The sequence below is a fragment of the Doryrhamphus excisus genome, linkage group LG10 (genome assembly GCF_037039965.1).
Source record: "Doryrhamphus excisus strain RoL-2023G ecotype Guam linkage group LG10, RoL_Dexc_Guam_v1.1, whole genome shotgun sequence".
In the NCBI taxonomy this organism is placed as follows: Eukaryota; Metazoa; Chordata; class Actinopteri; order Syngnathiformes; family Syngnathidae; genus Doryrhamphus; species Doryrhamphus excisus.
Window position 1 is genome coordinate 18,624,712 of NC_136366.1, and position 26,231 is coordinate 18,650,942.

The following is a 26,231-nucleotide window of genomic DNA, read 5'->3' on the forward strand; positions in this document are numbered from 1 at the left end:
GTAGCTTGAAATACATTATCACAGCGAGAGAAACACATTTTCTCATTTTTAGCTCTAACTCCACAGCAGTGCTTCTCAGCCACCTGAAACTGTGGCACATAGAACAGGATGCGAAGCTGCGTCAGGCACACTTGGAATGAGCCTCCTGGCACCTTCCGCTGGCTCAATATGACACGCCGTATCATGCTTTACTCACAACGTGTTTGAGAGCGAATAAAGTGCATTTTCGAACAATGGTTGTGTGTGACAAGCAATAAAGCACATCACACTAAATGTGTTCCATAAGTGCCAAAACGCGCTTCGGAGGCCTTCTCTGAGCGAGTGGAGTGCTTTTTTGGACGCGGCACACATGTGCCATATATGGAGAAAATTTTGACCACAAAGCCTATATGTACCTTGAAATACATTATCACAGCGAGAGAAACACATTTTCTCATTTTTAGCTCTAACTCCACAGCAGTGCTTCTCAGCCACCTGAAACTGTGGCACATAGAACAGGATGCGAAGCTGCGTCAGGCACAATTGGAATGAGCCTCCTGGCACCTTCCGCTGGCTCAATATGACACGCCGTATCATGCTTTACTCACAACGTGTTTGAGAGCGAATAAAGTGCATTTTCGAACAATGGTTGTGTGTGACAAGCAATAAAGCACATCACACTAAATGTGTTCCATAAGTGCCAAAACGCGCTTCGGAGGCCTTCTCTGAGCGAGTGGAGTGCTTTTTTGGACGCGGCACACATGTGTCATATATGGAGAAAATTTTGACCACAAAGCCTATAGGTAGCTTGAAATACATTATCACAGCGAGAGAAACACATTTTCACATTTTAGCTCTAACTCCACAGCAGTACTTCTCAGCCACCTGAAACTGTGGCACATAGAACAGGATGCGAAGCTGCGTCAGGCACACTTGGAATGAGCCTCCTGGCACCTTCCGCTGGCTCAATATGACACGCCGTATCATGCTTTACTCACAACGTGTTTGAGAGCGAATAAAGTGCATTTTCGAACAATGTTTGTGTGTGACAAGCAATAAAGCACATCACACTAAATGTGTTCCGTAAGTGCCAAAACGCGCTTCGGAGGCCTTCTCTGAGCGAGTGGAGTGCTTTTTTGGACGTGGCACACAATGTGGCATATATGGAGAAAATTTTGACCACAAAGCCTATAGGTAGCTTGAAAAACATTATCACAGCGAGAGAAACACATTTTCTCATTTCTCGCTCTAACTCCACAGCAGTGCTTCTCAGCCACCTGAAACTGTGGCACATAGAACAGGATGCGAAGCTGCGTCAGGCACACTTGGAATGAGCCTCCTGGCACCTTCCGCTGGCTCAATATGACACGCCGTATCATGCTTTACTCACAACGTGTTTGAGAGCGAATAAAGTGCATTTTCGAACAATGGTTGTGTGTGACAAGCAATAAAGCACATCACACTAAATGTGTTCCATAAGTGCCAAAACGCGCTTCGGAGGCCTTCTCTGAGCGAGTGGAGTGCTTTTTTGGACGCGGCACACATGTGCCATATATGGAGAAAATTTTGACCACAAAGCCTATAGGTAGCTTGAAATACATTATCACAGCGAGAGAAACACATTTTCTCATTTTCAGCTCTAACTCCACAGCAGTGCTTCTCAGCCACCTGAAACTGTGGCACATAGAACAGGATGCGAAGCTGCGTCAGGCACACTTGGAATGAGCCTCCTGGCACCTTCCGCTGGCTCAATATGACACGCCGTATCATGCTTTACTCACAACGTGTTTGAGAGCGAATAAAGTGCATTTTCGAACAATGGTTGTGTGTGACAAGCAATAAAGCACATCACACTAAATGTCTTCCATAAGTGCCAAAACGCGCTTCGGAGGCCTTCTCTGAGCGAGTGGAGTGCTTTTTTGGACGTGGCACACATTGTGGCATATATGGAGAAAATTTTGACCACAAAGCCTATAGTAGCTTGAAATACATTATCACAGCGAGAGAAACACATTTTCTCATTTTCAGCTCTAACTCCACAGCAGTGCTTCTCAGCCACCTGAAACTGTGGCACATAGAACAGGATGCGAAGCTGCGTCAGACACACTTGGAATGAGCCTCCTGGCACCTTCCGCTGGCTCAATATGACACGCCGTATCATGCTTTACTCACAACGTGTTTGAGAGCGAATAAAGTGCATTTTTGAACAATGGTTGTGTGTGACAAGCAATAAAGCACATCACACTAAATGTGTTCCATAAGTGCCAAAACGCGCTTCGGAGGCCTTCTCTGAGCGAGTGGAGTGCTTTTTTGGACGCGGCACACATGTGCCATATATGGAGAAAATTTTGACCACAAAGCCTATAGTAGCTTGAAATACATTATCACAGCGAGAGAAACACATTTTCTCATTTTCAGCTCTAACTCCACAGCAGTGCTTCTCAGCCACCTGAAACTGTGGCACATAGAACAGGATGCGAAGCTGCGTCAGACACACTTGGAATGAGCCTCCTGGCACCTTCCGCTGGCTCAATATGACACGCCGTATCATGCTTTACTCACAACGTGTTTGAGAGCGAATAAAGTGCATTTTCGAACAATGGTTGTGTGTGACAAGCAATAAAGCACATCACACTAAATGTGTTCCATAAGTGCCAAAACGCGCTTCGGAGGCCTTCTCTGAGCGAGTGGAGTGCTTTTTTGGACGCGGCACACATGTGTCATATATGGAGAAAATTTTGACCACAAAGCCTATAGGTAGCTTGAAATACATTATCACAGCGAGAGAAACACATTTTCACATTTTAGCTCTAACTCCACAGCAGTACTTCTCAGCCACCTGAAACTGTGGCACATAGAACAGGATGCGAAGCTGCGTCAGGCACACTTGGAATGAGCCTCCTGGCACCTTCCGCTGGCTCAATATGACACGCCGTATCATGCTTTACTCACAACGTGTTTGAGAGCGAATAAAGTGCATTTTCGAACAATGTTTGTGTGTGACAAGCAATAAAGCACATCACACTAAATGTGTTCCGTAAGTGCCAAAACGCGCTTCGGAGGCCTTCTCTGAGCGAGTGGAGTGCTTTTTTGGACGCGGCACACATGTGCCATATATGGAGAAAATTTTGACCACAAAGCCTATAGTAGCTTGAAATACATTATCACAGCGAGAGAAACACATTTTCTCATTTTCAGCTCTAACTCCACAGCAGTGCTTCTCAGCCACCTGAAACTGTGGCACATAGAACAGGATGCGAAGCTGCGTCAGACACACTTGGAATGAGCCTCCTGGCACCTTCCGCTGGCTCAATATGACACGCCGTATCATGCTTTACTCACAACGTGTTTGAGAGCGAATAAAGTGCATTTTCGAACAATGGTTGTGTGTGACAAGCAATAAAGCACATCACACTAAATGTGTTCCATAAGTTCCAAAACGCGCTTCGGAGGCTTCCTCTGAGCGAGTGGAGTGCTTTTTTGGACGCGGCACACATGTGCCATATATGGAGAAAATTTTGACCACAAAGCCTATATGTACCTTGAAATACATTATCACAGCGAGAGAAACACATTTTCTCATTTTTAGCTCTAACTCCACAGCAGTGCTTCTCAGCCACCTGAAACTGTGGCACATAGAACAGGATGCGAAGCTGCGTCAGGCACACTTGGAATGAGCCTCCTGGCACCTTCCGCTGGCTCAATATGACACGCCGTATCATGCTTTACTCACAACGTGTTTGAGAGCGAATAAAGTGCATTTTCGAACAATGGTTGTGTGTGACAAGCAATAAAGCACATCACACTAAATGTGTTCCATAAGTCCCAAAACGCGCTTCGGAGGCCTTCTCTGAGCGAGTGGAGTGCTTTTTTGGACGCGGCACACATGTGCCATATATGGAGAAAATTTTGACCACAAAGCCTATAGGTAGCTTGAAAAACATTATCACAGCGAGAGAAACACATTTTCTCATTTTTAGCTTTAACTCCACAGCAGTGCTTCTCAGCCACCTGAAACTGTGGCACATAGAACAGGATGCGAAGCTGCGTCAGGCACACTTGGAATGAGCCTCCTGACACCTTCCGCTGGCTCAATATGACACGCCGTATCATGCTTTACTCACAACGTGTTTGAGAGCGAATAAAGTGCATTTTCGAACAATGGTTGTGTGTGACAAGCAATAAAGCACATCACACTAAATGTGTTCCATAAGTGCCAAAACGCGCTTCGGAGGCCTTCTCTGAGCGAGTGGAGTGCTTTTTTGGACGTGGCACACAATGTGGCATATATGGAGAAAATTTTGACCACAAAGCCTATAGGTAGCTTGAAAAACATTATCACAGCGAGAGAAACACATTTTCTCATTTCTCGCTCTAACTCCACAGCAGTGCTTCTCAGCCACCTGAAACTGTGGCACATAGAACAGGATGCGAAGCTGCGTCAGGCACACTTGGAATGAGCCTCCTGGCACCTTCCGCTGGCTCAATATGACACGCCGTATCATGCTTTACTCACAACGTGTTTGAGAGCGAATAAAGTGCATTTTCGAACAATGTTTGTGTGTGACAAGCAATAAAGCACATCACACTAAATGTGTTCCGTAAGTGCCAAAACGCGCTTCGGAGGCCTTCTCTGAGCGAGTGGAGTGCTTTTTTGGACGCGGCACACATGTGCCATATATGGAGAAAATTTTGACCACAAAGCCTATAGTAGCTTGAAATACATTATCACAGCGAGAGAAACACATTTTCTCATTTTCAGCTCTAACTCCACAGCAGTGCTTCTCAGCCACCTGAAACTGTGGCACATAGAACAGGATGCGAAGCTGCGTCAGACACACTTGGAATGAGCCTCCTGGCACCTTCCGCTGGCTCAATATGACACGCCGTATCATGCTTTACTCACAACGTGTTTGAGAGCGAATAAAGTGCATTTTCGAACAATGGTTGTGTGTGACAAGCAATAAAGCACATCACACTAAATGTGTTCCATAAGTTCCAAAACGCGCTTCGGAGGCTTCCTCTGAGCGAGTGGAGTGCTTTTTTGGACGCGGCACACATGTGCCATATATGGAGAAAATTTTGACCACAAAGCCTATAGGTAGCTTGAAATACATTATCACAGCGAGAGAAACACATTTTCTCATTTTTAGCTCTAACTCCACAGCAGTGCTTCTCAGCCACCTGAAACTGTGGCACATAGAACAGGATGCGAAGCTGCGTCAGGCACACTTGGAATGAGCCTCCTGGCACCTTCCGCTGGCTCAATATGACACGCCGTATCATGCTTTACTCACAACGTGTTTGAGAGCGAATAAAGTGCATTTTCGAACAATGGTTGTGTGTGACAAGCAATAAAGCACATCACACTAAATGTGTTCCATAAGTGCCAAAACGCGCTTCGGAGGCCTTCTCTGAGCGAGTGGAGTGCTTTTTTGGACGCGGCACACATGTGCCATATATGGAGAAAATTTTGACCACAAAGCCTATATGTACCTTGAAATACATTATCACAGCGAGAGAAACACATTTTCTCATTTTTAGCTCTAACTCCACAGCAGTGCTTCTCAGCCACCTGAAACTGTGGCACATAGAACAGGATGCGAAGCTGCGTCAGGCACACTTGGAATGAGCCTCCTGGCACCTTCCGCTGGCTCAATATGACACGCCGTATCATGCTTTACTCACAACGTGTTTGAGAGCGAATAAAGTGCATTTTCGAACAATGGTTGTGTGTGACAAGCAATAAAGCACATCACACTAAATGTGTTCCATAAGTGCCAAAACGCGCTTCGGAGGCCTTCTCTGAGCGAGTGGAGTGCTTTTTTGGACGCGGCACACATGTGCCATATATGGAGAAAATTTTGACCACAAAGCCTATATGTACCTTGAAATACATTATCACAGCGAGAGAAACACATTTTCTCATTTTTAGCTCTAACTCCACAGCAGTGCTTCTCAGCCACCTGAAACTGTGGCACATAGAACAGGATGCGAAGCTGCGTCAGGCACACTTGGAATGAGCCTCCTGGCACCTTCCGCTGGCTCAATATGACACGCCGTATCATGCTTTACTCACAACGTGTTTGAGAGCGAATAAAGTGCATTTTCGAACAATGGTTGTGTGTGACAAGCAATAAAGCACATCACACTAAATGTGTTCCATAAGTCCCAAAACGCGCTTCGGAGGCCTTCTCTGAGCGAGTGGAGTGCTTTTTTGGACGCGGCACACATGTGCCATATATGGAGAAAATTTTGACCACAAAGCCTATAGGTAGCTTGAAAAACATTATCACAGCGAGAGAAACACATTTTCTCATTTTTAGCTTTAACTCCACAGCAGTGCTTCTCAGCCACCTGAAACTGTGGCACATAGAACAGGATGCGAAGCTGCGTCAGGCACACTTGGAATGAGCCTCCTGACACCTTCCGCTGGCTCAATATGACACGCCGTATCATGCTTTACTCACAACGTGTTTGAGAGCGAATAAAGTGCATTTTCGAACAATGGTTGTGTGTGACAAGCAATAAAGCACATCACACTAAATGTGTTCCATAAGTGCCAAAACGCGCTTCGGAGGCCTTCTCTGAGCGAGTGGAGTGCTTTTTTGGACGTGGCACACAATGTGGCATATATGGAGAAAATTTTGACCACAAAGCCTATAGGTAGCTTGAAAAACATTATCACAGCGAGAGAAACACATTTTCTCATTTCTCGCTCTAACTCCACAGCAGTGCTTCTCAGCCACCTGAAACTGTGGCACATAGAACAGGATGCGAAGCTGCGTCAGGCACACTTGGAATGAGCCTCCTGGCACCTTCCGCTGGCTCAATATGACACGCCGTATCATGCTTTACTCACAACGTGTTTGAGAGCGAATAAAGTGCATTTTCGAACAATGTTTGTGTGTGACAAGCAATAAAGCACATCACACTAAATGTGTTCCGTAAGTGCCAAAACGCGCTTCGGAGGCCTTCTCTGAGCGAGTGGAGTGCTTTTTTGGACGCGGCACACATGTGCCATATATGGAGAAAATTTTGACCACAAAGCCTATAGTAGCTTGAAATACATTATCACAGCGAGAGAAACACATTTTCTCATTTTCAGCTCTAACTCCACAGCAGTGCTTCTCAGCCACCTGAAACTGTGGCACATAGAACAGGATGCGAAGCTGCGTCAGACACACTTGGAATGAGCCTCCTGGCACCTTCCGCTGGCTCAATATGACACGCCGTATCATGCTTTACTCACAACGTGTTTGAGAGCGAATAAAGTGCATTTTCGAACAATGGTTGTGTGTGACAAGCAATAAAGCACATCACACTAAATGTGTTCCATAAGTGCCAAAACGCGCTTCGGAGGCCTTCTCTGAGCGAGTGGAGTGCTTTTTTGGACGTGGCACACAATGTGGCATATATGGAGAAAATTTTGACCACAAAGCCTATAGGTAGCTTGAAAAACATTATCACAGCGAGAGAAACACATTTTCTCATTTCTCGCTCTAACTCCACAGCAGTGCTTCTCAGCCACCTGAAACTGTGGCACATAGAACAGGATGCGAAGCTGCGTCAGGCACACTTGGAATGAGCCTCCTGGCACCTTCCGCTGGCTCAATATGACACGCCGTATCATGCTTTACTCACAACGTGTTTGAGAGCGAATAAAGTGCATTTTCGAACAATGGTTGTGTGTGACAAGCAATAAAGCACATCACACTAAATGTGTTCCATAAGTGCCAAAACGCGCTTCGGAGGCCTTCTCTGAGCGAGTGGAGTGCTTTTTTGGACGTGGCACACATTGTGGCATATATGGAGAAAATTTTGACCACAAAGCCTATAGTAGCTTGAAATACATTATCACAGCGAGAGAAACACATTTTCTCATTTTCAGCTCTAACTCCACAGCAGTGCTTCTCAGCCACCTGAAACTGTGGCACATAGAACAGGATGCGAAGCTGCGTCAGACACACTTGGAATGAGCCTCCTGGCACCTTCCGCTGGCTCAATATGACACGCCGTATCATGCTTTACTCACAACGTGTTTGAGAGCGAATAAAGTGCATTTTCGAACAATGTTTGTGTGTGACAAGCAATAAAGCACATCACACTAAATGTGTTCCGTAAGTGCCAAAACGCGCTTCGGAGGCCTTCTCTGAGCGAGTGGAGTGCTTTTTTGGACGCGGCACACATGTGCCATATATGGAGAAAATTTTGACCACAAAGCCTATAGTAGCTTGAAATACATTATCACAGCGAGAGAAACACATTTTCTCATTTTCAGCTCTAACTCCACAGCAGTGCTTCTCAGCCACCTGAAACTGTGGCACATAGAACAGGATGCGAAGCTGCGTCAGACACACTTGGAATGAGCCTCCTGGCACCTTCCGCTGGCTCAATATGACACGCCGTATCATGCTTTACTCACAACGTGTTTGAGAGCGAATAAAGTGCATTTTCGAACAATGGTTGTGTGTGACAAGCAATAAAGCACATCACACTAAATGTGTTCCATAAGTTCCAAAACGCGCTTCGGAGGCTTCCTCTGAGCGAGTGGAGTGCTTTTTTGGACGCGGCACACATGTGCCATATATGGAGAAAATTTTGACCACAAAGCCTATAGGTAGCTTGAAATACATTATCACAGCGAGAGAAACACATTTTCTCATTTTTAGCTCTAACTCCACAGCAGTGCTTCTCAGCCACCTGAAACTGTGGCACATAGAACAGGATGCGAAGCTGCGTCAGGCACACTTGGAATGAGCCTCCTGGCACCTTCCGCTGGCTCAATATGACACGCCGTATCATGCTTTACTCACAACGTGTTTGAGAGCGAATAAAGTGCATTTTCGAACAATGGTTGTGTGTGACAAGCAATAAAGCACATCACACTAAATGTGTTCCATAAGTGCCAAAACGCGCTTCGGAGGCCTTCTCTGAGCGAGTGGAGTGCTTTTTTGGACGCGGCACACATGTGCCATATATGGAGAAAATTTTGACCACAAAGCCTATATGTACCTTGAAATACATTATCACAGCGAGAGAAACACATTTTCTCATTTTTAGCTCTAACTCCACAGCAGTGCTTCTCAGCCACCTGAAACTGTGGCACATAGAACAGGATGCGAAGCTGCGTCAGGCACAATTGGAATGAGCCTCCTGGCACCTTCCGCTGGCTCAATATGACACGCCGTATCATGCTTTACTCACAACGTGTTTGAGAGCGAATAAAGTGCATTTTCGAACAATGGTTGTGTGTGACAAGCAATAAAGCACATCACACTAAATGTGTTCCATAAGTGCCAAAACGCGCTTCGGAGGCCTTCTCTGAGCGAGTGGAGTGCTTTTTTGGACGCGGCACACATGTGTCATATATGGAGAAAATTTTGACCACAAAGCCTATAGGTAGCTTGAAATACATTATCACAGCGAGAGAAACACATTTTCACATTTTAGCTCTAACTCCACAGCAGTACTTCTCAGCCACCTGAAACTGTGGCACATAGAACAGGATGCGAAGCTGCGTCAGGCACACTTGGAATGAGCCTCCTGGCACCTTCCGCTGGCTCAATATGACACGCCGTATCATGCTTTACTCACAACGTGTTTGAGAGCGAATAAAGTGCATTTTCGAACAATGTTTGTGTGTGACAAGCAATAAAGCACATCACACTAAATGTGTTCCGTAAGTGCCAAAACGCGCTTCGGAGGCCTTCTCTGAGCGAGTGGAGTGCTTTTTTGGACGTGGCACACAATGTGGCATATATGGAGAAAATTTTGACCACAAAGCCTATAGGTAGCTTGAAAAACATTATCACAGCGAGAGAAACACATTTTCTCATTTCTCGCTCTAACTCCACAGCAGTGCTTCTCAGCCACCTGAAACTGTGGCACATAGAACAGGATGCGAAGCTGCGTCAGGCACACTTGGAATGAGCCTCCTGGCACCTTCCGCTGGCTCAATATGACACGCCGTATCATGCTTTACTCACAACGTGTTTGAGAGCGAATAAAGTGCATTTTCGAACAATGGTTGTGTGTGACAAGCAATAAAGCACATCACACTAAATGTGTTCCATAAGTGCCAAAACGCGCTTCGGAGGCCTTCTCTGAGCGAGTGGAGTGCTTTTTTGGACGCGGCACACATGTGCCATATATGGAGAAAATTTTGACCACAAAGCCTATAGGTAGCTTGAAATACATTATCACAGCGAGAGAAACACATTTTCTCATTTTCAGCTCTAACTCCACAGCAGTGCTTCTCAGCCACCTGAAACTGTGGCACATAGAACAGGATGCGAAGCTGCGTCAGGCACACTTGGAATGAGCCTCCTGGCACCTTCCGCTGGCTCAATATGACACGCCGTATCATGCTTTACTCACAACGTGTTTGAGAGCGAATAAAGTGCATTTTCGAACAATGGTTGTGTGTGACAAGCAATAAAGCACATCACACTAAATGTGTTCCATAAGTGCCAAAACGCGCTTCGGAGGCCTTCTCTGAGCGAGTGGAGTGCTTTTTTGGACGTGGCACACATTGTGGCATATATGGAGAAAATTTTGACCACAAAGCCTATAGGTAGCTTGAAAAACATTATCACAGCGAGAGAAACACATTTTCTCATTTTTAGCTTTAACTCCACAGCAGTGCTTCTCAGCCACCTGAAACTGTGGCACATAGAACAGGATGCGAAGCTGCGTCAGGCACACTTGGAATGAGCCTCCTGGCACCTTCCGCTGGCTCAATATGACACGCCGTATCATGCTTTACTCACAACGTGTTTGAGAGCGAATAAAGTGCATTTTCGAACAATGGTTGTGTGTGACAAGCAATAAAGCACATCACACTAAATGTGTTCCATAAGTGCCAAAACGCGCTTCGGAGGCCTTCTCTGAGCGAGTGGAGTGCTTTTTTGGACGCGGCACACAATGTGGCATATATGGAGAAAATTTTGACCACAAAGCCTATAGGTAGCTTGAAAAACATTATCACAGCGAGAGAAACACATTTTCTCATTTCTCGCTCTAACTCCACAGCAGTGCTTCTCAGCCACCTGAAACTGTGGCACATAGAACAGGATGCGAAGCTGCGTCAGGCACACTTGGAATGAGCCTCCTGGCACCTTCCGCTGGCTCAATATGACACGCCGTATCATGCTTTACTCACAACGTGTTTGAGAGCGAATAAAGTGCATTTTCGAACAATGGTTGTGTGTGACAAGCAATAAAGCACATCACACTAAATGTGTTCCATAAGTGCCAAAACGCGCTTCGGAGGCCTTCTCTGAGCGAGTGGAGTGCTTTTTTGGACGCGGCATACATGTGCCATATATGGAGAAAATTTTGACCACAAAGCCTATAGGTAGCTTGAAATACATTATCACAGCGAGAGAAACACATTTTCTCATTTCTCGCTCTAACTCCACAGCAGTGCTTCTCAACCACCTGAAACTGTGGCACATAGAACAGGATGCGAAGCTGCGTCAGGCACACTTGGAATGAGCCTCCTGGCACCTTCCGCTGGCTCAATATGACACGCCGTATCATGCTTTACTCACAACGTGTTTGAGAGCGAATAAAGTGCATTTTCGAACAATGGTTGTGTGTGACAAGCAATAAAGCACATCACACTAAATGTGTTCCATAAGTGCCAAAACGCGCTTCGGAGGCCTTCTCTGAGCGAGTGGAGTGCTTTTTTGGACGCGGCACACATGTGCCATATATGGAGAAAATTTTGACCACAAAGCCTATATGTACCTTGAAATACATTATCACAGCGAGAGAAACACATTTTCTCATTTTTAGCTTAACTCCACAGCAGTGCTTCTCAGCCACCTGAAACTGTGGCACATAGAACAGGATGCGAAGCTGCGTCAGGCACACTTGGAATGAGCCTCCTGGCACCTTCCGCTGGCTCAATATGACACGCCGTATCATGCTTTACTCACAACGTGTTTGAGAGCGAATAAAGTGCATTTTCGAACAATGGTTGTGTGTGACAAGCAATAAAGCACATCACACTAAATGTGTTCCATAAGTGCCAAAACGCGCTTCGGAGGCCTTCTCTGAGCGAGTGGAGTGCTTTTTTGGACGCGGCACACATGTGCCATATATGGAGAAAATTTTGACCACAAAGCCTATAGGTAGCTTGAAATACATTATCACAGCGAGAGAAACACATTTTCTCATTTTCAGCTCTAACTCCACAGCAGTGCTTCTCAGCCACCTGAAACTGTGGCACATAGAACAGGATGCGAAGCTGCGTCAGGCACACTTGGAATGAGCCTCCTGGCACCTTCCGCTGGCTCAATATGACACGCCGTATCATGCTTTACTCACAACGTGTTTGAGAGCGAATAAAGTGCATTTTCGAACAATGGTTGTGTGTGACAAGCAATAAAGCACATCACACTAAATGTGTTCCATAAGTGCCAAAACGCGCTTCGGAGGCCTTCTCTGAGCGAGTGGAGTGCTTTTTTGGACGTGGCACACAATGTGGCATATATGGAGAAAATTTTGACCACAAAGCCTATAGGTAGCTTGAAAAACATTATCACAGCGAGAGAAACACATTTTCTCATTTTCAGCTCTAACTCCACAGCAGTGCTTCTCAGCCACCTGAAACTGTGGCACATAGAACAGGATGCGAAGCTGCGTCAGGCACACTTGGAATGAGCCTCCTGGCACCTTCCGCTGGCTCAATATGACACGCCGTATCATGCTTTACTCACAACGTGTTTGAGAGCGAATAAAGTGCATTTTCGAACAATGGTTGTGTGTGACAAGCAATAAAGCACATCACACTAAATGTGTTCCGTAAGTGCCAAAACGCGCTTCGGAGGCCTTCTCTGAGCGAGTGGAGTGCTTTTTTGGACGCGGCACACATGTGTCATATATGGAGAAAATTTTGACCACAAAGCCTATAGGTAGCTTGAAATACATTATCACAGCGAGAGAAACACATTTCCACATTTTTAGCTCTAACTCCACAGCAGTACTTCTCAGCCACCTGAAACTGTGGCACATAGAACAGGATGCGAAGCTGCGTCAGGCACACTTGGAATGAGCCTCCTGGCACCTTCCGCTGGCTCAATATGACACGCCGTATCATGCTTTACTCACAACGTGTTTGAGAGCGAATAAAGTGCATTTTCGAACAATGTTTGTGTGTGACAAGCAATAAAGCACATCACACTAAATGTGTTCCATAAGTGCCAAAACGCGCTTCGGAGGCCTTCTCTGAGCGAGTGGAGTGCTTTTTTGGACGTGGCACACAATGTGGCATATATGGAGAAAATTTTGACCACAAAGCCTATAGGTAGCTTGAAAAACATTATCACAGCGAGAGAAACACATTTTCTCATTTCTCGCTCTAACTCCACAGCAGTGCTTCTCAGCCACCTGAAACTGTGGCACATAGAACAGGATGCGAAGCTGCGTCAGGCACACTTGGAATGAGCCTCCTGGCACCTTCCGCTGGCTCAATATGACACGCCGTATCATGCTTTACTCACAACGTGTTTGAGAGCGAATAAAGTGCATTTTCGAACAATGGTTGTGTGTGACAAGCAATAAAGCACATCACACTAAATGTGTTCCATAAGTGCCAAAACGCGCTTCGGAGGCCTTCTCTGAGCGAGTGGAGTGCTTTTTTGGACGTGGCACACATTGTGGCATATATGGAGAAAATTTTGACCACAAAGCCTATAGGTAGCTTGAAATACATTATCACAGCGAGAGAAACACATTTTCTCATTTTCAGCTCTAACTCCACAGCAGTGCTTCTCAGCCACCTGAAACTGTGGCACATAGAACAGGATGCGAAGCTGCGTCAGGCACACTTGGAATGAGCCTCCTGGCACCTTCCGCTGGCTCAATATGACACGCCGTATCATGCTTTACTCACAACGTGTTTGAGAGCGAATAAAGTGCATTTTCGAACAATGGTTGTGTGTGACAAGCAATAAAGCACATCACACTAAATGTGTTCCATAAGTGCCAAAACGCGCTTCGGAGGCCTTCTCTGAGCGAGTGGAGTGCTTTTTTGGACGTGGCACACATTGTGGCATATATGGAGAAAATTTTGACCACAAAGCCTATAGGTAGCTTGAAAAACATTATCACAGCGAGAGAAACACATTTTCTCATTTCTCGCTCTAACTCCACAGCAGTGCTTCTCAGCCACCTGAAACTGTGGCACATAGAACAGGATGCGAAGCTGCGTCAGGCACACTTGGAATGAGCCTCCTGGCACCTTCCGCTGGCTCAATATGACACGCCGTATCATGCTTTACTCACAACGTGTTTGAGAGCGAATAAAGTGCATTTTCGAACAATGGTTGTGTGTGACAAGCAATAAAGCACATCACACTAAATGTGTTCCATAAGTGCCAAAACGCGCTTCGGAGGCCTTCTCTGAGCGAGTGGAGTGCTTTTTTGGACGCGGCACACAATGTGGCATATATGGAGAAAATTTTGACCACAAAGCCTATAGGTAGCTTGAAAAACATTATCACAGCGAGAGAAACACATTTTCTCATTTCTCGCTCTAACTCCACAGCAGTGCTTCTCAGCCACCTGAAACTGTGGCACATAGAACAGGATGCGAAGCTGCGTCAGGCACACTTGGAATGAGCCTCCTGGCACCTTCCGCTGGCTCAATATGACACGCCGTATCATGCTTTACTCACAACGTGTTTGAGAGCGAATAAAGTGCATTTTCGAACAATGGTTGTGTGTGACAAGCAATAAAGCACATCACACTAAATGTGTTCCATAAGTGCCAAAACGCGCTTCGGAGGCCTTCTCTGAGCGAGTGGAGTGCTTTTTTGGACGCGGCATACATGTGCCATATATGGAGAAAATTTTGACCACAAAGCCTATAGGTAGCTTGAAATACATTATCACAGCGAGAGAAACACATTTTCTCATTTCTCGCTCTAACTCCACAGCAGTGCTTCTCAACCACCTGAAACTGTGGCACATAGAACAGGATGCGAAGCTGCGTCAGGCACACTTGGAATGAGCCTCCTGGCACCTTCCGCTGGCTCAATATGACACGCCGTATCATGCTTTACTCACAACGTGTTTGAGAGCGAATAAAGTGCATTTTCGAACAATGGTTGTGTGTGACAAGCAATAAAGCACATCACACTAAATGTGTTCCATAAGTGCCAAAACGCGCTTCGGAGGCCTTCTCTGAGCGAGTGGAGTGCTTTTTTGGACGCGGCACACATGTGCCATATATGGAGAAAATTTTGACCACAAAGCCTATATGTACCTTGAAATACATTATCACAGCGAGAGAAACACATTTTCTCATTTTTAGCTTAACTCCACAGCAGTGCTTCTCAGCCACCTGAAACTGTGGCACATAGAACAGGATGCGAAGCTGCGTCAGGCACACTTGGAATGAGCCTCCTGGCACCTTCCGCTGGCTCAATATGACACGCCGTATCATGCTTTACTCACAACGTGTTTGAGAGCGAATAAAGTGCATTTTCGAACAATGGTTGTGTGTGACAAGCAATAAAGCACATCACACTAAATGTGTTCCATAAGTGCCAAAACGCGCTTCGGAGGCCTTCTCTGAGCGAGTGGAGTGCTTTTTTGGACGCGGCACACATGTGCCATATATGGAGAAAATTTTGACCACAAAGCCTATAGGTAGCTTGAAATACATTATCACAGCGAGAGAAACACATTTTCTCATTTTCAGCTCTAACTCCACAGCAGTGCTTCTCAGCCACCTGAAACTGTGGCACATAGAACAGGATGCGAAGCTGCGTCAGGCACACTTGGAATGAGCCTCCTGGCACCTTCCGCTGGCTCAATATGACACGCCGTATCATGCTTTACTCACAACGTGTTTGAGAGCGAATAAAGTGCATTTTCGAACAATGGTTGTGTGTGACAAGCAATAAAGCACATCACACTAAATGTGTTCCATAAGTGCCAAAACGCGCTTCGGAGGCCTTCTCTGAGCGAGTGGAGTGCTTTTTTGGACGTGGCACACAATGTGGCATATATGGAGAAAATTTTGACCACAAAGCCTATAGGTAGCTTGAAAAACATTATCACAGCGAGAGAAACACATTTTCTCATTTTCAGCTCTAACTCCACAGCAGTGCTTCTCAGCCACCTGAAACTGTGGCACATAGAACAGGATGCGAAGCTGCGTCAGGCACACTTGGAATGAGCCTCCTGGCACCTTCCGCTGGCTCAATATGACACGCCGTATCATGCTTTACTCACAACGTGTTTGAGAGCGAATAAAGTGCATTTTCGAACAATGGTTGTGTGTGACAAGCAATAAAGCACATCACACTAAATGTGTTCCGTAAGTGCCAAAACGCGCTTCGGAGGCCTTCTCTGAGCGAGTGGAGTGCTTTTTTGGACGCGGCACACATGTGTCATATATGGAGAAAATTTTGACCACAAAGCCTATAGGTAGCTTGAAATACATTATCACAGCGAGAGAAACACATTTCCACATTTTTAGCTCTAACTCCACAGCAGTACTTCTCAGCCACCTGAAACTGTGGCACATAGAACAGGATGCGAAGCTGCGTCAGGCACACTTGGAATGAGCCTCCTGGCACCTTCCGCTGGCTCAATATGACACGCCGTATCATGCTTTACTCACAACGTGTTTGAGAGCGAATAAAGTGCATTTTCGAACAATGTTTGTGTGTGACAAGCAATAAAGCACATCACACTAAATGTGTTCCATAAGTGCCAAAACGCGCTTCGGAGGCCTTCTCTGAGCGAGTGGAGTGCTTTTTTGGACGTGGCACACAATGTGGCATATATGGAGAAAATTTTGACCACAAAGCCTATAGGTAGCTTGAAAAACATTATCACAGCGAGAGAAACACATTTTCTCATTTCTCGCTCTAACTCCACAGCAGTGCTTCTCAGCCACCTGAAACTGTGGCACATAGAACAGGATGCGAAGCTGCGTCAGGCACACTTGGAATGAGCCTCCTGGCACCTTCCGCTGGCTCAATATGACACGCCGTATCATGCTTTACTCACAACGTGTTTGAGAGCGAATAAAGTGCATTTTCGAACAATGGTTGTGTGTGACAAGCAATAAAGCACATCACACTAAATGTGTTCCATAAGTGCCAAAACGCGCTTCGGAGGCCTTCTCTGAGCGAGTGGAGTGCTTTTTTGGACGTGGCACACATTGTGGCATATATGGAGAAAATTTTGACCACAAAGCCTATAGGTAGCTTGAAATACATTATCACAGCGAGAGAAACACATTTTCTCATTTTCAGCTCTAACTCCACAGCAGTGCTTCTCAGCCACCTGAAACTGTGGCACATAGAACAGGATGCGAAGCTGCGTCAGGCACACTTGGAATGAGCCTCCTGGCACCTTCCGCTGGCTCAATATGACACGCCGTATCATGCTTTACTCACAACGTGTTTGAGAGCGAATAAAGTGCATTTTCGAACAATGGTTGTGTGTGACAAGCAATAAAGCACATCACACTAAATGTGTTCCATAAGTGCCAAAACGCGCTTCGGAGGCCTTCTCTGAGCGAGTGGAGTGCTTTTTTGGACGTGGCACACATTGTGGCATATATGGAGAAAATTTTGACCACAAAGCCTATAGGTAGCTTGAAAAACATTATCACAGCGAGAGAAACACATTTTCTCATTTTTAGCTTTAACTCCACAGCAGTGCTTCTCAGCCACCTGAAACTGTGGCACATAGAACAGGATGCGAAGCTGCGTCAGGCACACTTGGAATGAGCCTCCTGGCACCTTCCGCTGGCTCAATATGACACGCCGTATCATGCTTTACTCACAACGTGTTTGAGAGCGAATAAAGTGCATTTTCGAACAATGGTTGTGTGTGACAAGCAATAAAGCACATCACACTAAATGTGTTCCATAAGTGCCAAAACGCGCTTCGGAGGCCTTCTCTGAGCGAGTGGAGTGCTTTTTTGGACGCGGCACACAATGTGGCATATATGGAGAAAATTTTGACCACAAAGCCTATAGGTAGCTTGAAAAACATTATCACAGCGAGAGAAACACATTTTCTCATTTCTCGCTCTAACTCCACAGCAGTGCTTCTCAGCCACCTGAAACTGTGGCACATAGAACAGGATGCGAAGCTGCGTCAGGCACACTTAGAATGAGCCTCCTGGCACCTTCCGCTGGCTCAATATGACACGCCGTATCATGCTTTACTCACAACGTGTTTGAGAGCGAATAAAGTGCATTTTCGAACAATGGTTGTGTGTGACAAGCAATAAAGCACATCACACTAAATGTGTTCCATAAGTGCCAAAACGCGCTTCGGAGGCCTTCTATGAGCGAGTGGAGTGCTTTTTTGGACGCGGCATACATGTGCCATATATGGAGAAAATTTTGACCACAAAGCCTATAGGTAGCTTGAAATACATTATCACAGCGAGAGAAACACATTTTCTCATTTCTCGCTCTAACTCCACAGCAGTGCTTCTCAGCCACCTGAAACTGTGGCACATAGAACAGGATGCGAAGCTGCGTCAGGCACACTTGGAATGAGCCTCCTGGCACCTTCCGCTGGCTCAATATGACACGCCGTATCATGCTTTACTCACAACGTGTTTGAGAGCGAATAAAGTGCATTTTCGAACAATGGTTGTGTGTGACAAGCAATAAAGCACATCACACTAAATGTGTTCCATAAGTGCCAAAACGCGCTTCGGAGGCCTTCTCTGAGCGAGTGGAGTGCTTTTTTGGACGCGGCACACATGTGCCATATATGGAGAAAATTTTGACCACAAAGCCTATATGTACCTTGAAATACATTATCACAGCGAGAGAAACACATTTTCTCATTTTTAGCTTAACTCCACAGCAGTGCTTCTCAGCCACCTGAAACTGTGGCACATAGAACAGGATGCGAAGCTGCGTCAGGCACACTTGGAATGAGCCTCCTGGCACCTTCCGCTGGCTCAATATGACACGCCGTATCATGCTTTACTCACAACGTGTTTGAGAGCGAATAAAGTGCATTTTCGAACAATGGTTGTGTGTGACAAGCAATAAAGCACATCACACTAAATGTGTTCCATAAGTGCCAAAACGCGCTTCGGAGGCCTTCTCTGAGCGAGTGGAGTGCTTTTTTGGACGCGGCACACATGTGCCATATATGGAGAAAATTTTGACCACAAAGCCTATAGGTAGCTTGAAATACATTATCACAGCGAGAGAAACACATTTTCTCATTTTCAGCTCTAACTCCACAGCAGTGCTTCTCAGCCACCTGAAACTGTGGCACATAGAACAGGATGCGAAGCTGCGTCAGGCACACTTGGAATGAGCCTCCTGGCACCTTCCGCTGGCTCAATATGACACGCCGTATCATGCTTTACTCACAACGTGTTTGAGAGCGAATAAAGTGCATTTTCGAACAATGGTTGTGTGTGACAAGCAATAAAGCACATCACACTAAATGTGTTCCATAAGTGCCAAAACGCGCTTCGGAGGCCTTCTCTGAGCGAGTGGAGTGCTTTTTTGGACGTGGCACACAATGTGGCATATATGGAGAAAATTTTGACCACAAAGCCTATAGGTAGCTTGAAAAACATTATCACAGCGAGAGAAACACATTTTCTCATTTTCAGCTCTAACTCCACAGCAGTGCTTCTCAGCCACCTGAAACTGTGGCACATAGAACAGGATGCGAAGCTGCGTCAGGCACACTTGGAATGAGCCTCCTGGCACCTTCCGCTGGCTCAATATGACACGCCGTATCATGCTTTACTCACAACGTGTTTGAGAGCGAATAAAGTGCATTTTCGAACAATGGTTGTGTGTGACAAGCAATAAAGCACATCACACTAAATGTGTTCCATAAGTGCCAAAACGCGCTTCGGAGGCCTTCTCTGAGCGAGTGGAGTGCTTTTTTGGACGCGGCACACATGTGCCATATATGGAGAAAATTTTGACCACAAAGCCTATAGGTAGCTTGAAATACATTATCACAGCGAGAGAAACACATTTTCTCATTTTCAGCTCTAACTCCACAGCAGTGCTTCTCAGCCACCTGAAACTGTGGCACATAGAACAGGATGCGAAGCTGCGTCAGGCACACTTGGAATGAGCCTCCTGGCACCTTCCGCTGGCTCAATATGACACGCCGTATCATGCTTTACTCACAACGTGTTTGAGAGCGAATAAAGTGCATTTTCGAACAATGGTTGTGTGTGACAAGCAATAAAGCACATCACACTAAATGTGTTCCGTAAGTGCCAAAACGCGCTTCGGAGGCCTTCTCTGAGCGAGTGGAGTGCTTTTTTGGACGCGGCACACATGTGTCATATATGGAGAAAATTTTGACCACAAAGCCTATAGTAGCTTGAAATACATTATCACAGCGAGAGAAACACATTTTCTCATTTTCAGCTCTAACTCCACAGCAGTGCTTCTCAGCCACCTGAAACTGTGGCACATAGAACAGGATGCGAAGCTGCGTCAGACACACTTGGAATGAGCCTCCTGGCACCTTCCGCTGGCTCAATATGACACGCCGTATCATGCTTTACTCACAACGTGTTTGAGAGCGAATAAAGTGCATTTTCGAACAATGGTTGTGTGTGACAAGCAATAAAGCACATCACACTAAATGTGTTCCATAAGTTCCAAAACGCGCTTCGGAGGCTTCCTCTGAGCGAGTGGAGTGCTTTTTTGGACGCGGCACACATGTGCCATATATGGAGAAAATTTTGACCACAAAGCCTATAGGTAGCTTGAAATACATTATCACAGCGAGAGAAACACATTTTCTCATTTTTAGCTCTAACTCCACAGCAGTGCTTCTCAGCCACCTGAAACTGTGGCACATAGAACAGGATGCGAAGCTGCGTCAGGCACACTTGGAATGAGCCTCCTGGCACCTTCCGCTGGCTCAATATGACACGCCGTATCATGCTTTACTCACAACGTGTTTGAGAGCGAATAAAGTGCATTTTCGAACAATGGTTGTGTGTGACAAGCAATAAAGCACATCACACTAAATGTGTTCCGTAAGTGCCAAAACGCGCTTCGGAGGCCTTCTCTGAGCGAGTGGAGTGCTTTTTTGGACACGGCACACATGTGCCATATATGGAGAAAATTTTGACCACAAAGCCTATAGTAGCTTGAAATACATTATCACAGCGAGAGAAACACATTTTCTCATTTTCAGCTCTAACTCCACAGCAGTGCTTCTCAGCCACCTGAAACTGTGGCACATAGAACAGGATGCGAAGCTGCGTCAGGCACACTTGGAATGAGCCTCCTGGCACCTTCCGCTGGCTCAATATGACACGCCGTATCATGCTTTACTCACAACGTGTTTGAGAGCGAATAAAGTGCATTTTCGAACAATGTTTGTGTGTGACAAGCAATAAAGCACATCACACTAAATGTGTTCCGTAAGTGCCAAAACGCGCTTCGGAGGCCTTCTCTGAGCGAGTGGAGTGCTTTTTTGGACGCGGCACACATGTGCCATATATGGAGAAAATTTTGACCACAAAGCCTATAGTAGCTTGAAATACATTATCACAGCGAGAGAAACACATTTTCTCATTTTCAGCTCTAACTCCACAGCAGTGCTTCTCAGCCACCTGAAACTGTGGCACATAGAACAGGATGCGAAGCTGCGTCAGACACACTTGGAATGAGCCTCCTGGCACCTTCCGCTGGCTCAATATGACACGCCGTATCATGCTTTACTCACAACGTGTTTGAGAGCGAATAAAGTGCATTTTCGAACAATGGTTGTGTGTGACAAGCAATAAAGCACATCACACTAAATGTGTTCCATAAGTTCCAAAACGCGCTTCGGAGGCTTCCTCTGAGCGAGTGGAGTGCTTTTTTGGACGCGGCACACATGTGCCATATATGGAGAAAATTTTGACCACAAAGCCTATATGTACCTTGAAATACATTATCACAGCGAGAGAAACACATTTTCTCATTTTTAGCTCTAACTCCACAGCAGTGCTTCTCAGCCACCTGAAACTGTGGCACATAGAACAGGATGCGAAGCTGCGTCAGGCACACTTGGAATGAGCCTCCTGGCACCTTCCGCTGGCTCAATATGACACGCCGTATCATGCTTTACTCACAACGTGTTTGAGAGCGAATAAAGTGCATTTTCGAACAATGGTTGTGTGTGACAAGCAATAAAGCACATCACACTAAATGTGTTCCATAAGTGCCAAAACGCGCTTCGGAGGCCTTCTCTGAGCGAGTGGAGTGCTTTTTTGGACGCGGCACACATGTGCCATATATGGAGAAAATTTTGACCACAAAGCCTATATGTACCTTGAAATACATTATCACAGCGAGAGAAACACATTTTCTCATTTTTAGCTCTAACTCCACAGCAGTGCTTCTCAGCCACCTGAAACTGTGGCACATAGAACAGGATGCGAAGCTGCGTCAGGCACAATTGGAATGAGCCTCCTGGCACCTTCCGCTGGCTCAATATGACACGCCGTATCATGCTTTACTCACAACGTGTTTGAGAGCGAATAAAGTGCATTTTCGAACAATGGTTGTGTGTGACAAGCAATAAAGCACATCACACTAAATGTGTTCCATAAGTGCCAAAACGCGCTTCGGAGGCCTTCTCTGAGCGAGTGGAGTGCTTTTTTGGACGCGGCACACATGTGTCATATATGGAGAAAATTTTGACCACAAAGCCTATAGGTAGCTTGAAATACATTATCACAGCGAGAGAAACACATTTTCACATTTTAGCTCTAACTCCACAGCAGTACTTCTCAGCCACCTGAAACTGTGGCACATAGAACAGGATGCGAAGCTGCGTCAGGCACACTTGGAATGAGCCTCCTGGCACCTTCCGCTGGCTCAATATGACACGCCGTATCATGCTTTACTCACAACGTGTTTGAGAGCGAATAAAGTGCATTTTCGAACAATGTTTGTGTGTGACAAGCAATAAAGCACATCACACTAAATGTGTTCCGTAAGTGCCAAAACGCGCTTCGGAGGCCTTCTCTGAGCGAGTGGAGTGCTTTTTTGGACGTGGCACACAATGTGGCATATATGGAGAAAATTTTGACCACAAAGCCTATAGGTAGCTTGAAAAACATTATCACAGCGAGAGAAACACATTTTCTCATTTCTCGCTCTAACTCCACAGCAGTGCTTCTCAGCCACCTGAAACTGTGGCACATAGAACAGGATGCGAAGCTGCGTCAGGCACACTTGGAATGAGCCTCCTGGCACCTTCCGCTGGCTCAATATGACACGCCGTATCATGCTTTACTCACAACGTGTTTGAGAGCGAATAAAGTGCATTTTCGAACAATGTTTGTGTGTGACAAGCAATAAAGCACATCACACTAAATGTGTTCCGTAAGTGCCAAAACGCGCTTCGGAGGCCTTCTCTGAGCGAGTGGAGTGCTTTTTTGGACGCGGCACACATGTGCCATATATGGAGAAAATTTTGACCACAAAGCCTATAGTAGCTTGAAATACATTATCACAGCGAGAGAAACACATTTTCTCATTTTCAGCTCTAACTCCACAGCAGTGCTTCTCAGCCACCTGAAACTGTGGCACATAGAACAGGATGCGAAGCTGCGTCAGACACACTTGGAATGAGCCTCCTGGCACCTTCCGCTGGCTCAATATGACACGCCGTATCATGCTTTACTCACAACGTGTTTGAGAGCGAATAAAGTGCATTTTCGAACAATGGTTGTGTGTGACAAGCAATAAAGCACATCACACTAAATGTGTTCCATAAGTTCCAAAACGCGCTTCGGAGGCTTCCTCTGAGCGAGTGGAGTGCTTTTTTGGACGCGGCACACATGTGCCATATATGGAGAAAATTTTGACCACAAAGCCTATATGTACCTTGAAATACATTATCACAGCGAGAGAAACACATTTTCTCATTTTTAGCTCTAACTCCACAGCAGTGCTTCTCAGCCACCTGAAACTGTGGCACATAGAACAGGATGCGAAGCTGCGTCAGGCACACTTGGAATGAGCCTCCTGGCACCTTCCGCTGGCTCAATATGACACGCCGTATCATGCTTTACTCACAACGTGTTTGAGAGCGAATAAAGTGCATTTTCGAACAATGGTTGTGTGTGACAAGCAATAAAGCACATCACACTAAATGTGTTCCATAAGTGCCAAAACGCGCTTCGGAGGCCTTCTCTGAGCGAGTGGAGTGCTTTTTTGGACGCGGCACACATGTGCCATATATGGAGAAAATTTTGACCACAAAGCCTATATGTACCTTGAAATACATTATCACAGCGAGAGAAACACATTTTCTCATTTTTAGCTCTAACTCCACAGCAGTGCTTCTCAGCCACCTGAAACTGTGGCACATAGAACAGGATGCGAAGCTGCGTCAGGCACAATTGGAATGAGCCTCCTGGCACCTTCCGCTGGCTCAATATGACACGCCGTATCATGCTTTACTCACAACGTGTTTGAGAGCGAATAAAGTGCATTTTCGAACAATGGTTGTGTGTGACAAGCAATAAAGCACATCACACTAAATGTGTTCCATAAGTGCCAAAACGCGCTTCGGAGGCCTTCTCTGAGCGAGTGGAGTGCTTTTTTGGACGCGGCACACATGTGTCATATATGGAGAAAATTTTGACCACAAAGCCTATAGGTAGCTTGAAATACATTATCACAGCGAGAGAAACACATTTTCACATTTTAGCTCTAACTCCACAGCAGTACTTCTCAGCCACCTGAAACTGTGGCACATAGAACAGGATGCGAAGCTGCGTCAGGCACACTTGGAATGAGCCTCCTGGCACCTTCCGCTGGCTCAATATGACACGCCGTATCATGCTTTACTCACAACGTGTTTGAGAGCGAATAAAGTGCATTTTCGAACAATGTTTGTGTGTGACAAGCAATAAAGCACATCACACTAAATGTGTTCCGTAAGTGCCAAAACGCGCTTCGGAGGCCTTCTCTGAGCGAGTGGAGTGCTTTTTTGGACGTGGCACACAATGTGGCATATATGGAGAAAATTTTGACCACAAAGCCTATAGGTAGCTTGAAAAACATTATCACAGCGAGAGAAACACATTTTCTCATTTCTCGCTCTAACTCCACAGCAGTGCTTCTCAGCCACCTGAAACTGTGGCACATAGAACAGGATGCGAAGCTGCGTCAGGCACACTTGGAATGAGCCTCCTGGCACCTTCCGCTGGCTCAATATGACACGCCGTATCATGCTTTACTCACAACGTGTTTGAGAGCGAATAAAGTGCATTTTCGAACAATGGTTGTGTGTGACAAGCAATAAAGCACATCACACTAAATGTGTTCCATAAGTGCCAAAACGCGCTTCGGAGGCCTTCTCTGAGCGAGTGGAGTGCTTTTTTGGACGCGGCACACATGTGCCATATATGGAGAAAATTTTGACCACAAAGCCTATAGGTAGCTTGAAATACATTATCACAGCGAGAGAAACACATTTTCTCATTTTCAGCTCTAACTCCACAGCAGTGCTTCTCAGCCACCTGAAACTGTGGCACATAGAACAGGATGCGAAGCTGCGTCAGGCACACTTGGAATGAGCCTCCTGGCACCTTCCGCTGGCTCAATATGACACGCCGTATCATGCTTTACTCACAACGTGTTTGAGAGCGAATAAAGTGCATTTTCGAACAATGGTTGTGTGTGACAAGCAATAAAGCACATCACACTAAATGTGTTCCATAAGTGCCAAAACGCGCTTCGGAGGCCTTCTCTGAGCGAGTGGAGTGCTTTTTTGGACGTGGCACACATTGTGGCATATATGGAGAAAATTTTGACCACAAAGCCTATAGGTAGCTTGAAAAACATTATCACAGCGAGAGAAACACATTTTCTCATTTTTAGCTTTAACTCCACAGCAGTGCTTCTCAGCCACCTGAAACTGTGGCACATAGAACAGGATGCGAAGCTGCGTCAGGCACACTTGGAATGAGCCTCCTGGCACCTTCCGCTGGCTCAATATGACACGCCGTATCATGCTTTACTCACAACGTGTTTGAGAGCGAATAAAGTGCATTTTCGAACAATGGTTGTGTGTGACAAGCAATAAAGCACATCACACTAAATGTGTTCCATAAGTGCCAAAACGCGCTTCGGAGGCCTTCTCTGAGCGAGTGGAGTGCTTTTTTGGACGCGGCACACAATGTGGCATATATGGAGAAAATTTTGACCACAAAGCCTATAGGTAGCTTGAAAAACATTATCACAGCGAGA